We start from the raw sequence: 14,969 nt of genomic DNA on the forward strand, positions 1-14,969 counted from the left end.
TTCTTACCTAAATACCAATTTAATCCTTGAGACATGGTACATGAAGCAGCCCTTCATTTAACTGCTTTTCAAGAAAGAAAGAAAATTTTGAAGTTTTTAAAGCTCTGAATGGTATTACATTTTTTCTAAGATCAGAACTAATTGCTCTAAAACTATACTACCTTAGTAGTTTGTTCTAATAAATAGCTGTGCTCAGCAGCATTCATTTTCTGCCTGTGAGATCACTGTTCGAAATGGCTGATGTCCTCACTGTTAATTCTCTTATGTTCTCAGCCGCTGCATCCAAATGTCTGAAGAGGATCCTCTGAATTGTGCCTGACCCATACTAACTCTCAGAGAGAGGCACACACTTGTGTCAGTGATCTGGGAAGTCTCTAGACCATGTGGGTGACAACTTCCCAATGCAATTACTAGAGGGCCAAAACAAGGATAATGTTCCTTCTAACCCACTGTTCAGAAACAGGGAAGAGATTTTGACAAACATGCTCGAACATGGCAACCTAGGCTGCGCTGACTGTTAGACCAACTATGTTCTTTAAAGGAAAGCTGAGAAGATAAGCACTAGATTAAGTCTCTGAACTTAATAAAAACAGACTTCAAACTCTTTAAACAAGTGCTAAGAAATCCTTGAGGAAGCTGCCAGGTGAGAGGAGAAATGCAATGAGGAGATCTAATTGATTTCAAAAGAAAATGTGTTGGGAGCTTAGGGACAAACTGCAGTGATTGTGCAGGAAGACTGGGAACTTTTTTTTTCCCATTTGGCTGGGAAAGGAATTTCTCAACGCACTTAATGCAGCAGGTTTCCTTCAGTAATTGTGGCATCTCTACTCTTGGAGCCAGCCAAAAAGCTGACCTTGGCGATAGTCCTACTTTAAGCTGGAGGCTGGACTAGATGGTTGCACCTGAGGGAAAATATATTTAAGAAAATTCAAAATGCTCTCAGATGGTGAACGCATTAGCTCTTCTAAGCACAAACAATGCAGATAATATCAGAAGAATTAAGATTCAGAGATTTTTCTCCCAGATCTGATAGAAACTGCCACAGATAGATTGTATTTCTTTTTGCTTCATAGCATGTGTGACCTTTTTACATTGAGTGGGGTTTGACTTAAGTAACTGCAATTTGTAGATGGAAAAGAATACCATATTTCAATATTTTAATTTCTTTATCTCTGTAAAGAATACTCTCTTCAAAACCAACCAATTTTATGCACTTTTTAAAGTGATTTTATTACCTCTTTTTGCAGACTATCTGTATTTTTAGTTTATGGTCATTGATTTTATGAGCTTCCCAATTTCCAGTTAGATGAAGCTGTTGAGAAGTTCTGTATGTTTCTAAGTGTAATCTACACTGCAGTCATCTTTAGGAAATCATTAATTGCAATCACTTACTGCAAACAAAACAATAAAATATAACTTCTGTATTTCCAAGGAAAGTGATCTAGTTAACATCTTTTCTCATCTCTGTCCTTTGGTTTACATATTTTTCTGCCTTCCAAAGTGATATTAACATTTTTAAAGAAAGAAAAGAAATATATTCAATATCTGGATATATTCTGAGGCACTTTGTATTTTCTATAAGCCAGTATGTTTGGTAAAGCTACAAAACTACCACAAAATTGATGATCCTGAATAAAAGTGGTTTGTCTATCAAAGTATGATCTACCGAATACTGAGGTATTGCAGCACCCATCTTTGCTCAGGAAGAATAACGTATCTATTTATTTATTTATTTAAAATTTTAATTTTCTCAATTTCAGTGATACTTTTCCTTTTATACAAGAATAGGCATAAAAGACTTTCTGGTTAAAACCAAAATTAATCCTTCCCTTCCATCCTTACTTTCTTTGACTCCAGAAAACAGAAAACCTCTCTGGGCATCCAGACTTTGATATCAGTGAGAAGATTCTTCAGTAGACTGATTAATTTACAGCAATTTCAAGACCTCTTTATGCTTATTTGAAATAAAGTGTTTCTTATGCTACAAATTTTGAACATGTAGTGCTTGCAGATATTAAAGTGAGACTCTGGTTATCATTTATTCTATGTTTTCATTCCACAGCTTAGCAAGAATTATTTCTAGATCTTTTTGCTTAATAAATGGATTTTTTAAATAAGTCATCTGTTTATTTTGATGTAACAGGTCCAGTTAGGGTACTGCCTGGGAACAATTTGAAATTCATTTTGAATATGCTATTTACTCAAGAAGTTTAAAACTCTAGGCTATTTCTAAATTGAGACAAAGTGGATTAAAGGCTTCATTAGCACTATTGAATTCATGAGGAATTAGCAAGCGGTTTCTGTAAAACATATGTCCGTTCCTAGAAGTACAGGATTGGAACGGTCCTCAAGATTTATAAAGATATCAAATTCATCTTTCTTAACTGAAAATGTACATTGATAATTTTAAAATCTATTCCTCCAATGAAAGAGATTTAACTGTTTCTAATTGTCCTGTTCCAATGCTTAACTATGCCTAACAATTGAGCATTTAAGTCTTTAAGAATGTATGGCTATATGCTTCCATGTAAGTTATGAAGCTTTTAATATAATAATGCTTCCAAGTGTATTTCATAAGCAAATTTTCACTTTGTGAATCAACATCTACCATTATACTCTATGAAATCATCAATAGTAATACTGCTGAGGTTAATGGAGATTTTAATGTTAACTCTACTATGTTGCATGATTAAAGCTAGTTGGGAAATCAACATCTACCTTTTGCTTTTCACATAATCTTCAATAGTAATAATAATGTATTTAAATAGAAGAGAAAAATAAAAATCTACTTCAAGAATCAATAATGTTGGTAATTATGTATGTAATAGAATATGGCCAGCTTTGACCCTCAGAGCTCTCTGCACAAACAACTCATTCTGATTAGTAAACCAAGGAAAACTTAATGTGGAAAATATATAGACAATGGTAACCCTAATGTTAACATATCCAATAATATATGAAATTTGATTCCACCAGAAGGTTCTGCTGACTCCATAAACTGCCTTCAGTACTGAATTACAATCTCAATACTTGATAAAAGGAATAATAATTTACTACAGACCTATTCCCTGAATGTAAGATCCTATGTTTGTGCTTCAAGACTGATTTTTAGCTTCATTATATCTCACTGATAAAAACTACCTGGGTTTCACTTACTGTTATTCAACTGAAGATCAATTTGTTGTTGTATATTAGATATTTTTGATAGACTTATGCTTGCCTTTTATTTAAGCAAAACTGCAGAAAGATGTCATTGCATCTTTTCTGGAGGGGATATTGAAACTAGAATTATGTTATTCACATTATTATGTATGTAGCTTTTGTTATGAAAGACAAACAACTAATAACAGCTTTCTTTTACAGTATTCATTTCTGTGTTTTCTGTTTTGGGTTTTTTGGGATTTTGAGGGTGAGGGCTAATATGTGATTTTCAATTTTTTTCAAATTAAGAGTCCTATTTCCTTATCTGAAGCCAGTAGGTTATCTTGTATTTCTATTTCAATCCTGTAATTTTTCACATTCTGGATATTGAGGCATTTACCTTCAGTGCACTCACTGTAACTCTTTCTGACAGATTTTTAGAGCCATTTTTACTTACAGCCCTCAGAAAAACACCTGTCACCTAAAGATCTTACATGTAACTGATATTAAACACTGATATTAAATTAGTCATACACACTAGTTTGGCTTTCATGGCAGATGGACAGCATTGTGTTTTGGTTGCAGAATATTTGTACTAGCTCAACAGGATTTTTTTTTAAATTAAAGTAACTCTTCCTATTCAAATACATTGGCAAGATCTGGGCCTATATTATTTTCAAAAGTCACATTATAAAAAAGATATAGGTAAAGGCTTTTAATATTAATAGCGATATATTTTACACACAACCCCCCCCCCCCCCCCCTTTCCAAATGTGTGGATATCTTGGTTTTATTTGTATTCAATTACAAACATTATTTATTTCTTCTTTTACAAATAGTTGCTTTTCCTATACATTAAAATAGAAACATATGGTGTGACCAATTAGAATAGATTTTTGTGCTCTCTAATCCAGCTTCCTGAATCCAGCAATATTTTTTTTGTTATAATTGCTATTAAAAGATAAATACTCTGAACACATTCGGTCTTGTAAAATGAAATTGTATTAACTTAACAGGGCCCTACAACTGTGGTATTAAACTTTAATACAAATGCTATTTACACATCTTAAATGTGTTATTAGTCATGTACTCCACAGGGGAAAAAAATATATTGTATTTTCTTTTAAATATTTCACCTGCTTCCGTTCACCCACTAAGTAATGTATTGTGCACTGAATTCCCAAGTCTCCCCATCCAAAACCAGAATGCAGGCCTTTAGATGGAGCAACAACTTAGTTCAGCTCAAAAAACCTGAAGTACTAAGAAGGTATCAAATTAATCGGAAAAGGCAAATGAAAAAAATAATAATCTACTGATTTTTTCCACTCTTCTCCCTCAGTTCTGTGTAATGGTGATTAGCCAGAATTAGAAGAAAAGCTGGTGTCCTTCCATGTACCTGGTATGCCTTCTCCAGGGATAACTGGAAAGTTGAATGGTGACTAGGAGGTAGTGCAATAAGTGTCTCTATGCTCTTCCTCTTTTTCTTTTATTTCAGCAAGTCAGTCATCAAAACAGAGAATTTCTATACCTCCAAACTGTAGCTGACATAATTCTGTAACTTATTTTCAGGATGATAAGAAAAAACCAAACAGAATAGGAAATTAAATACTGCATGGTAGTTTATAAAGTCAGAATACAATTAAGAGATCTCATATAGCTATGAATGTGCTAGGGACAGAACTTAAAAGGAAGATTTTCAACAAATGAATTTTTATTTTCCTTACTAATTAATAAACACCATGCTGTGAATAACTGGTGACAATGTTCTAATAAGAAAAATCAATAAATTTACACCCAGGGTCACCTTAATTGATGCTGCAGAATAGAAAAATGTATTCTCCATTGATCCTTTAGCAATTTTCTAACTAAAAAGGAGAGGAAAGAAAGCCAATTACTGTAGTATGCCTCTGAAAATGATAAGATTAAAACAAGCTAATTATGTGTTCTTGAATAACTACATTTTTTGATGAAAGTCAGTAGAATAAGGACATCATGTGTCTCCAGTACAGAGATGCTCCTTTTTACTAATTGATATATAGCAATTTAACATTTATCATCTCTTAACCAATAGGCAAACAAATAGTTAGAGAAATAAAACTTTAAAATCTCCCAGGATCAAGCCTTTTGATGTTGCTGTGAACAGAGGATTAAATTAAAGAATGAAACAAGCTCTTGGAGCATTAAAGCTCAAGGAATTTTAATATATGAGTAAACTTTTATGAAGAAGAAAAACACCATGGGAAAAAGCTGGGAAAAGCCCTCCACTGCTTTCTGTTTTCCGTAAGATGTATCTGTTAAGGCATCAGGTGATTCCTGAATAGCACCACATATGCAGAACACTGATGCCTTCCACTGCAGGTTTATCCTTACTAACAATTTATAAATTATCAGTACAAAGTGATGTAGAAAGTCAGCAGAAGCTACTGCTCATTTTGGTCTCATGGCGCAATAAAATAAGTCATTACAAAACCAGATTTCTCTTATATAAGTGTCCTGTTTTGAGCCAGGAGAGAACTAATTTTCTTTTTTGGAATTTTGCTTTTCAGTTAAGTCCCTTCTAAGTTGCTGCAGCTGCTGAAATTAATAGCATGTTTTTTCAGTCAGTATCTGCTTCTTCATGTTTATCACTCACATGATTAAACACTCAGTGTTTATCGTTACAGCAAGATAATGATATGCAAAACCAAGGCCACTGCTTGGTTCTGAAGAAAATATTTTATGCTTCAGAAACAAAAGGGATGGATCATGGATGGATCATATCTGAGACCCTCCTTTGGGAAGGAGCGAACCAGACAGATAACCAAAGTTAACCAAAGTATCTCATGCCATGCATGTCATACTAGATATAGTATGAACCTTCCATACTTTCAGTGCCTGCCTTGTAGCTTTGGTGGTAACACTGACGTTAGTGGGGTTGAAGTGAGAGTGCCTTTTTGTATATTTGTATATAATGGTATATATTTAATTACTTTTCCTTTTCATCAACGCTGTCTCACTAAAGCTGTGACTTTTACTTTCCAATCCACAAGAATCTCTCTGTTTATTGCCTCTCTTTTCCCTACTTATTTGTTTAATTGCTGACTCAGCGTTAAATCATGACAAATTATTGTTGTAGGTAAATAGATAAGTAGGTAAATAAACTTTCTTTAAAACTGTTAGTAGAATTCATAAAATCTCTGGAAGTTACTAGATTTTCCTCTCCTTTCCTTCGTTACTGAAAGCAAAATCAAAGCCAACAAAAAATAAGGTAAAGGATTTATTCAGTGCCACTTGAATTCACACTAAACAAGTTATTCTGACTTCAAACATTTGATTTTAATTGCAGGTATATCATACCATTTTAAGAATGTATGTAATCAGATTCGTCACCTCCAGATATCCTGTTAGGGAGGTACATGGTTAAAACATATCTTCCCACAGACATCTCCCATGGAACTTAAGCAACACTTCAGGTAGTTGGCTTTGAGCTATTTAATTCCTTCCCATATTGTCAGATTCATTTATTTTTAACATATTCAGTATTCTATTTAGTGTCTCTCAAACACATTTTTTTCCTAACATCTCAGGCCCACGATGTTCTAGTTAAGTTCTGTCTTCTAGGCATTCTTCAACCAATCATAACTTGGACTCTGAGATTAAAAGCCACCACCTCTAGCATATATTCTGTATTCGAAAGTCACTGGATAAAACAAAAAATAAATTAGGAAGTAAGGACTAAGTTTATCTGTGGACTCTAGTTCCACTCAAATATCTAAATCCACATACCCTGGATATTGAAATCTAGCTGTATTTTGGTCATTTCTTAACCACTGATTTAGGCTTAAGTACATTCTAAGGTACCGTTTTCCCTTTATCTTTTTAGCTACAGGATTCTTTTTTTTTTTTTTTTTGCACCTCTGTTTTTTTTCAGATCATCAGCTGTCGATACTAGCTCTTCAGACTCAGACATAAAATCTGTATATTTGGAGCAGCAACTGAGAATAAATACTTTCTACTATAATTGCCTGGTAATTTCACATATGCTGTTTTCTGTGTTTCTTAGGCACATTATAACCTATGGTCACAACAGTTCCTTTACTGAGTGGAGGTGTGTAGGGTCTAAAGTGGGAGATTTTCTGCATATGTAGAACAGGACTACTGTAGATTCTCAGACAGATTCTTAGTAACCAGTCAATAATAAATGTCAGGAAAAGGTGTTGAATAAGAATAATATCACTGTGGAAAAACAAATGCTCTTACTGTGGAAAGCCAATCTTCTGTATTTTACCATAGTCTTGTAAATGCGATTTTATTAGGGCTTTCTTAGTCGTGTACTTTTCAGAGAAAGAGCCAAGCTGAAAGTTAAAACAGATGTAAGAAGCAATATTTTGCCTTAGGCATGCTTTCACTAATTTTAGTTTGTTATTATTCAGTCCAGTGAGCTTCTTCAAGTTTAACATTTCAATTAGTTGTGTAACTACCTAAAAAGAAGTCTCATATAAAGTAATTTGTGTTTCAGGGGATTCTGATGCTGGTTCATAACATGCAATGTACTTACTCATGCTGTTCTAACATGTTTGATCAAACCTAGAGGACTTTACCCTAGGGGCAGGTTCTAGAAAGAACTCAAAGGATTCACTTCTCTACCATTCCATAGACAGTGGCAACAGCCTCAGGAAAGATGAAAACAGTCATTAAATCCAGCTCCTGCTCTGTGAGTTATCAGCAGCTGAACTAGTCAGAAATATTCATCTTTCAGAGACTTCTCTTGACTCTTTTATCTACACTGAAATCACTCAAATATTGAGTAATAATATCCAAACCATTACACTTCTGAAAGAGAAAATAAATGTAAACACTGTGTTATTATCCATGAATACCACAGATTGACACAGAAATATTTATTAAAAAGAAACAAAACACCAAACAACCCACTTTTCATTCTAGTGTCATTCTTCCTTTAATGTTACATTCAAATATTTCATTGAAAGCTTAGTAGAACACTTAGCACCCAGCACTATTTCATATTTCATCCGCTGAAACATTATAAGTACAAAAAATAAAATTTTTAAAGCTAAGGTGTTCAGTGCATTCATTATAGACCCAGTCCTTAAGCACATATGTGTAAAATCAAAGTGCAATATAAAATTGCGTTCAACATTTTTGGGCTTCACTAACATTATGTTTCATTATTAGTGTCACTAAGATGAGTATTTGCATTCAAGTATGCTGCACTAGGCTTTTTTACATTTGCAATTGTTGTATACCACTGAAGCCATCTTAGCAAGTAACAGGCAAGTAAGAAGATCAGAGGAAATAAAAAAGACTGCTCAGAAAGAATAAAGAGAGTAAAAATATTAATAGTAACTTAAAAACAAATCATAGGCTCTCCATCTTTGCACTGAGCCCACTCATCTGCTGTCTTGCTCATCTGAACAAAATGGGTTTAAAATAAAGCTTGATTAGAATAACAGGATTCATAGATACATCGAGATAAATTTCTAATAATTAATTATCCGGTGTAAGTGTCACACGTAACCTTCTGTAGACTTTTAAACAACAGTTAAAAGAACTGGATGTCACCAGAAAGGAAAATCCAAGTATTTTAGGTATTTATTTCAGTATGTTCTGAATTGTTGGCAGCTGTGGATTCTCCTGAGTATCCCAAGAGATAGTTTATACTTATTATTTACTTTCAGACATTGGGTTGGAGGATATAAATTGCATGCTTCTAATTTTCTAGGTGGCTTAAAGTGAGACTGTAGGCAAAAGTAAGTAAAAATATGACTGGTAAAGCACCTGCTGACTTTGGGATACATGTGTTACCTTTCAGCATAACGACAAAAAATATACAATACACCAGCAAGGTCTACTTCTGAGAGATTTGATCCTAGAGGTTTTGAAGTGCTCAAAACTGGTGGTTGATGCAAAAATCCAAAGAGGATTTGATTCTGTGAAATACCCAAAACTAAGAGTTTCTGATTAATCTCTCATGATGTATTAACTGGTAGAAAGGGAAGGAGCTAATTGAAACAAAAAATATGGAATTTGTCACTTATTTCTGGTTTTCTGAGAAAGCGGTGCCAGCAGATGGGTATTACACATCCACAACTCTAATACAAGCTCATTAAAATAAGGCATTTTAGACAGGCAGAAGCATGAACTGTATTTTCCTGCAGACATATTTGCAAATAACAAAAAGTATTAAATTTTCAAACTCAATTCTGAAGAGATCTAGGTTAAACATATATGAAAAGCATTTTGAGATTCTCAGTTGAGGGCTCTGCTGATCAATTTAACAGATCTGAATTTAAAAATTTGTCTGTGAGGTACAGGCAAAAATCTCTGTTTTCCAGAAAAACTGTTGATTCAGAAGGGCAACTGATAGGGCAACCAGTATATTCTTCTTTATGTTTTTTTCAAGGAAACTAACATAGGTCAGATGAATCACACATAAGATGTGCCTACTTCACTGCATTGTCTAAAGCTCAGGTAGATAAATCCTTGCTTCAGAGTATTTCAGCATTTTGACCAGATCTTCCATGCCCTTCACTAAGTAGCTCTTTGCGAAAAACTTTTCCCACTCCTTTCCTTTATAAATTATTCATCTTTCTCCATACTTGGTCCTCATAAATTCTCTGAATTCTACCAACTACCTTTCTATGATCCTTCTTTCCCTTCCGTTGCCTTCATGTTGACCTTTAGGTTCGCCTTTGTTTCCCCTACCCCTTCTTCTTTCATTTTCTCTTTCCTTTCCTCTTCCCTTTCCCTTTCCCTTCTGCTCCCTCTTCTACTTCCCCTTGCCCTTTCCCCTTTTTTTTGGTTCAGTGTTACCTTTGTACTGCATGCTCCTCTGGGTGGGACCAATAATATATTTGTATTTGTACAATCCTTTGCAAATGAGACTCCTTCTTAGTTAGTCATCCATGAGTTAGAAATATAAGTAAAAACAATAATCATAGGGAAATGGAATGTGAGAAATAATGCTGGCTGTCTCTATTTCTATAGGATTCAGTTAGCCATTCAGTATGCTAACAGAATAAATTGCTGAAAAGGCTACCATTCAGTGCCTAAGAATATGTTTTTACGCCTTCTGCACTTAGAAAGGCAGAATCAAAATATTTTATTGTAACTACAGTTAGGTAGTGAGTTTACAATGATTTATAAAATGAATCTGCCCTTCTTGAAAGCACACTGCATAATAAATGTCTGAACAATTTCAGTTCTTTATCATTGGTCCCAGACTATAGTATTCACAGAATAGTTAATCAGTTCTCTTGTTCAAAGAATAAAATTGACATGTGTTTATATCTTACATTCTTATGATGTCCAACATTCTCACAAAACTTCAACATTTGAAAATAAGCATATCTACATTCTGGAAGCTCTATACATAAAAAATTGATTCCGTATCCTTGTTGTGGTTTGTGTTTGTGTATAAACATATATATGTGATTACTGTTTTTCATTCCTTTACACATTCTTGTTCTTTATGATCTATTATTTCTTTCAGGCTATAAAGCAGCAAGTACCAACACCTCTACAGCTAATGAAGCATATATCTCTGCTTTGAATACATTATAGTCATAGCACTAAACAAAGAACATTTGGGGAACTTTTAATAGCAATACAGCATGTTTTGCTCTACTAATATGTTTTAGCTTTGCTGCTTCTGTAATAACAATCAAGTTTCCTACATTCATGCTACAGGTGGAAACGTTTTCCTGGCTTACATAATTCTACAGGATTATACCTTATTGAAATACAAGGGCAAAAATCTCTTTTAAATTAATACATTTTTATAAGAAGCAGTATCTGTATTCTAGGGCTCACCTGATCCTCAAAATAATGAAAAGATCCCTTAAAAAAAAAATTTAAAAAAAATAAATTACAGACTAAGTCCTATTGTCCTTTCTCTCTGATTAAATGAAAGCAAAAACTGTATCTGATTCCATCTATTTTTACATGTAAGATACTTTTTCACTATAGAAGAAAAATTATCAAATCTAAATGGAAAAGCACACGTTTAGTTTTTTCAGTAGCAAACTAAGCAAAAGAAAGCCCAAAAATCCCTACCAAAATATTTGCAATAGCTGAATCCCTGTATAAAGTGAATAAAAATGTTCTGGGGAAAATGGAGAATTCATATAAACTTGGAAAGTCAGAAAAAACCCCACATAACTTCTCTCAGAAATGCAAACAGGAATGACTAGGAAAAAGGAAATGATAATTTATGTTATGAAACATGATACATCATGTTCCACACAGTAATTGAGTAGAATGAGGTAGAGAAAAATCTGTAGCTTGAGACAAAGCTTGCACCTGCATCACACACTCTTAATACGTGAAGTTTGATGATGTAAAAGGAAAACTGTAATGTGCTCTCAATTTTTCTTTGTTGTTTTATTTTTTAAACTCTCTTTATCATAATTTGCATTTTCCCTCCTACTTTCCCAACTTGAAAATTGCCTCAACTATATTACATCTCATTTTTAATAAAATAAATCTAGTCCACTTTATCGGACAGATATTACTAGTGAACATCAATACGCAGAAACGGAAAAGTGTTTTTAAGATTTCAATATTCATTTCTCTCCATGAACCTCAATGAATCTAGTTCACAGCCGTATTTCTGATTAAAAGTTTGGTCAAAACCCAAAGCAATCAGAAATCATATTCTCCTTGAAAATCTTTTTAAAACAGGTTAACAAGCATTGAAAATAATCCTAATTTTTTTGCACTTTTCCAAACCCACTAATATTTCCAGTGCTGCTCTGCACTATTTTCTACCATGTATAGGCTCCATGAATATTAATCTCACAAAACATATATCTATAATTGGCATTAATTTGCCCACTGGTTGGCAGAGCATAACCTACCATGTCATGCCTAGAAGTGGCCCACCTACGTTAATACTGAAGAAGAAGGGGTAGAATGAGTGCAGCAGAACTCAGTGTCACCACCCAGGATGTAAGACAATACTTTGGTATCCAGACCATACTGTACACCATGATGCTAAAACACTGGAATGTAAAAATGGAAAAATACAATTTTGCTCTATATGCTAGTTGTGAGTTAAGACAGATGTCAGGAAAATGACCTCTTTGCTTTTCCTCCTAAGCCCTCTGCACCACTACAACCACCTCCACTCTTTTTTTTCACTTTTGATTACATTTCGAGTTCAGTCTTCTATTGTGTTACCTGAAGATACTCTACCAGTCATGTCATACTCAATCTGTCTTTTACCTACTTCTTCCACTATTATTTCTGTACTTTTTTTCTACAGTGTTTGGAAGCAGTGGTGATCAACCATCCTCCTACAGGCCTCCTATAAGGCCTTTACTAACTCTTAAAAATTTCCTCAGTACCTTCTTCCACATCTATACCAAAAAGAAGCCAGCTAAAAATAAAAATGTTTTGAGAGACATAGTAAAGGGGATATATTAAAATGGAAGACAGACACTCTGCTATATCTTTTATCTATGTTTTGGGGTTTTTTTCTGAAATTTTAAACACTTTTGGGCAGGGCAGACAGAAACCTCTGAGTATATAGTAACCACAAAAAAAAAAAAACAACCAAGAAAAATAGATGCTTAGCAGCAATAGGATTGTACAAAACATATTGCATGTGTGCCCTCTACTCTGACTGTGAGAGGACTCTGAAGAGACCCCTCCCTGGAGGTGTTCAAGGCCAGGCTGGATGAAGCTTAGTGCAGCCTGGTGTAGTATGAGGTGTCCCTGCTCATAGCAGGGAGGTTGGAACAAGATGATCTTTAAGGTCCCTTCCAACTCAAACTATTCTATGATACTATGATTCTAAGATGTATTCATTTACACAAATAAGGATGATACTTCTCCACTACAATGGGAATTCAGACTACAAGCAGTAGATGCCCAGGGGGCATTTCATGTGGAACAGCCTGAGTGTTGATTTTGCTTGTGGAAGAATGCATCACTTAGTGATCTCTTAGATAACAAAATTTCACTATACTTCTACATGATGATCTCACTAGTGTGCACTGTTTTGAAATATTTTTTTTCAGAAATTTAAGATAATATTGAAGTGTGAAACTGATAGAATATCCTGAGTTGTAATTTCTTTCCATTACATTAAACATTAAAAATCTAGGTGCTTTATGAAAGAACTGGCAGTTCCTAGGACTGGACATAAATTATATTTCTTGATCTTAATTCCTGACATTTCAGTCATGAATTGTTGTGTCATGTTCTGCTCAGTCACATTAGTTTATAAACTGAGACAAAAGGTATGAAAAAGTATGTCACAATAACCCAGGTAAAATGTGAGAATTTTTAAAGAAAAAAGATCTTTCTTTTTCAGCTTGAACTTTACCCTTTCACACCCCTTCCCCCCAAAAAAAATTTAAATTATATTTTTCAAAAGTACAACTGAATAATATATTTAAAGATTTTGCTTTACTCTCTCCTATTTTGACTGGCATTTTAATATATATTTCACTAACAAAGGGCAGCTAAATGAATGTTTATAAGCTAACAAAAAAAAAAAAACCACAAAAAAACCCTGAATGCACTGAATTCATTTTGTAGCATGGCACAGTTCCGTTTTCCTTTATACCACACTGATTCTCCATTACTGCTTTAAATCAAGAAACAACCCAGCATGGTATAAAGTATACCAGAACACTATGTACTGAGAAATGAAAGCAACAGATGCTTGCTGCAAAATGTAAAACCTGTCAAAAAGAGTCATAGAGAAGTTTCTTCGTAAGAACGTTATGGTATTTAATCTGCTTATTCCAAGGTTTGTTTAGACTTCTATACAACTTTAAAAGGTGATACTGTAGACTGAAGCTGTTTGCCATTTGCTGGAACCATTTTATTGTCAACTGGTAGTATTTTCCAATGTTTCTCATTATTAGGGGAACCAATTACAACCTACTCAGACTGTACCACATATGCTAAGTACATAATCTGTAGAAAATTCTTATCTGTCCATTACCTTTATTCATTTAATTTTCTTCCCTCTGTCTTGGGGTAACGGGCTCACTTTTTTTCCCTTTTAATAAGAGGTTTGTGTTAAAACTGGCATGTTGAAATGCCTGACATGAGATTTCTCAAACTGTCTTAACTAGATTTTGGCATTTAATAAGCTGTAAACTGCTGAAGCTATTTGCAGATGAAGTCTCATTTTTGTCCATCAGCAGGGGGCTGGGAGCATAATTAATTGAGTGAAAGTTAAAAGACGGACAGCATGGTTACATTTATGCAAATACAGCAGGAGAACATCTAACAGAAAAGAAAAATAGCTTGTAACTGATTGGTTTGGTTTTGGACCAAAATCCACAGGGTCCATTTAAACATTGCAGATTGTGCATATTGCAATTAAGACCTATAGTGTTGGCTTTTTTTTTAATATACTTTCTGCAATGGCAAAAATAATAGAAAAAGAGAGCCTTCAGTAACAGTCAAAGTTCCAAATCCAGGGAGACTATTCTATTTCTGTTTTAAGCTTTTTTGCTCCTCATGAATGTTAAAATAGATTTTTAAAAAAGGTATTACAAAAATCATACGATGCATGTGCCTTCAACCATATGCCAGTCTCTGCTGTTTATTTCTTTTATTCATATCCCAGTCATATGCATCCTGGTACACCAAAGATTCTATTTAATTAAAGTTAGTTAAAAGCTTAAACCACAGAGATCAGGACAGCTGCTAGAGGTATTAACCCGGGTGCTGCTTAGGGTGATCAGAAGCTCTTTCATTTATTCTATTTTATTTTCTTGTAAAGTGGTTTGTTGTTTGGGTTGTTGTTTTTTTTTCTTCCTCCTGGCTGCTTCTGTGTATTGGAATAATTCCTGAGTTAAAACTGA

The sequence above is a fragment of the Chaetura pelagica genome, unplaced genomic scaffold (genome assembly GCF_000747805.2).
Source record: "Chaetura pelagica isolate M959 unplaced genomic scaffold, ChaPel_1.0 scaffold106, whole genome shotgun sequence".
NCBI classification, from domain to species: Eukaryota; Metazoa; Chordata; class Aves; order Apodiformes; family Apodidae; genus Chaetura; species Chaetura pelagica.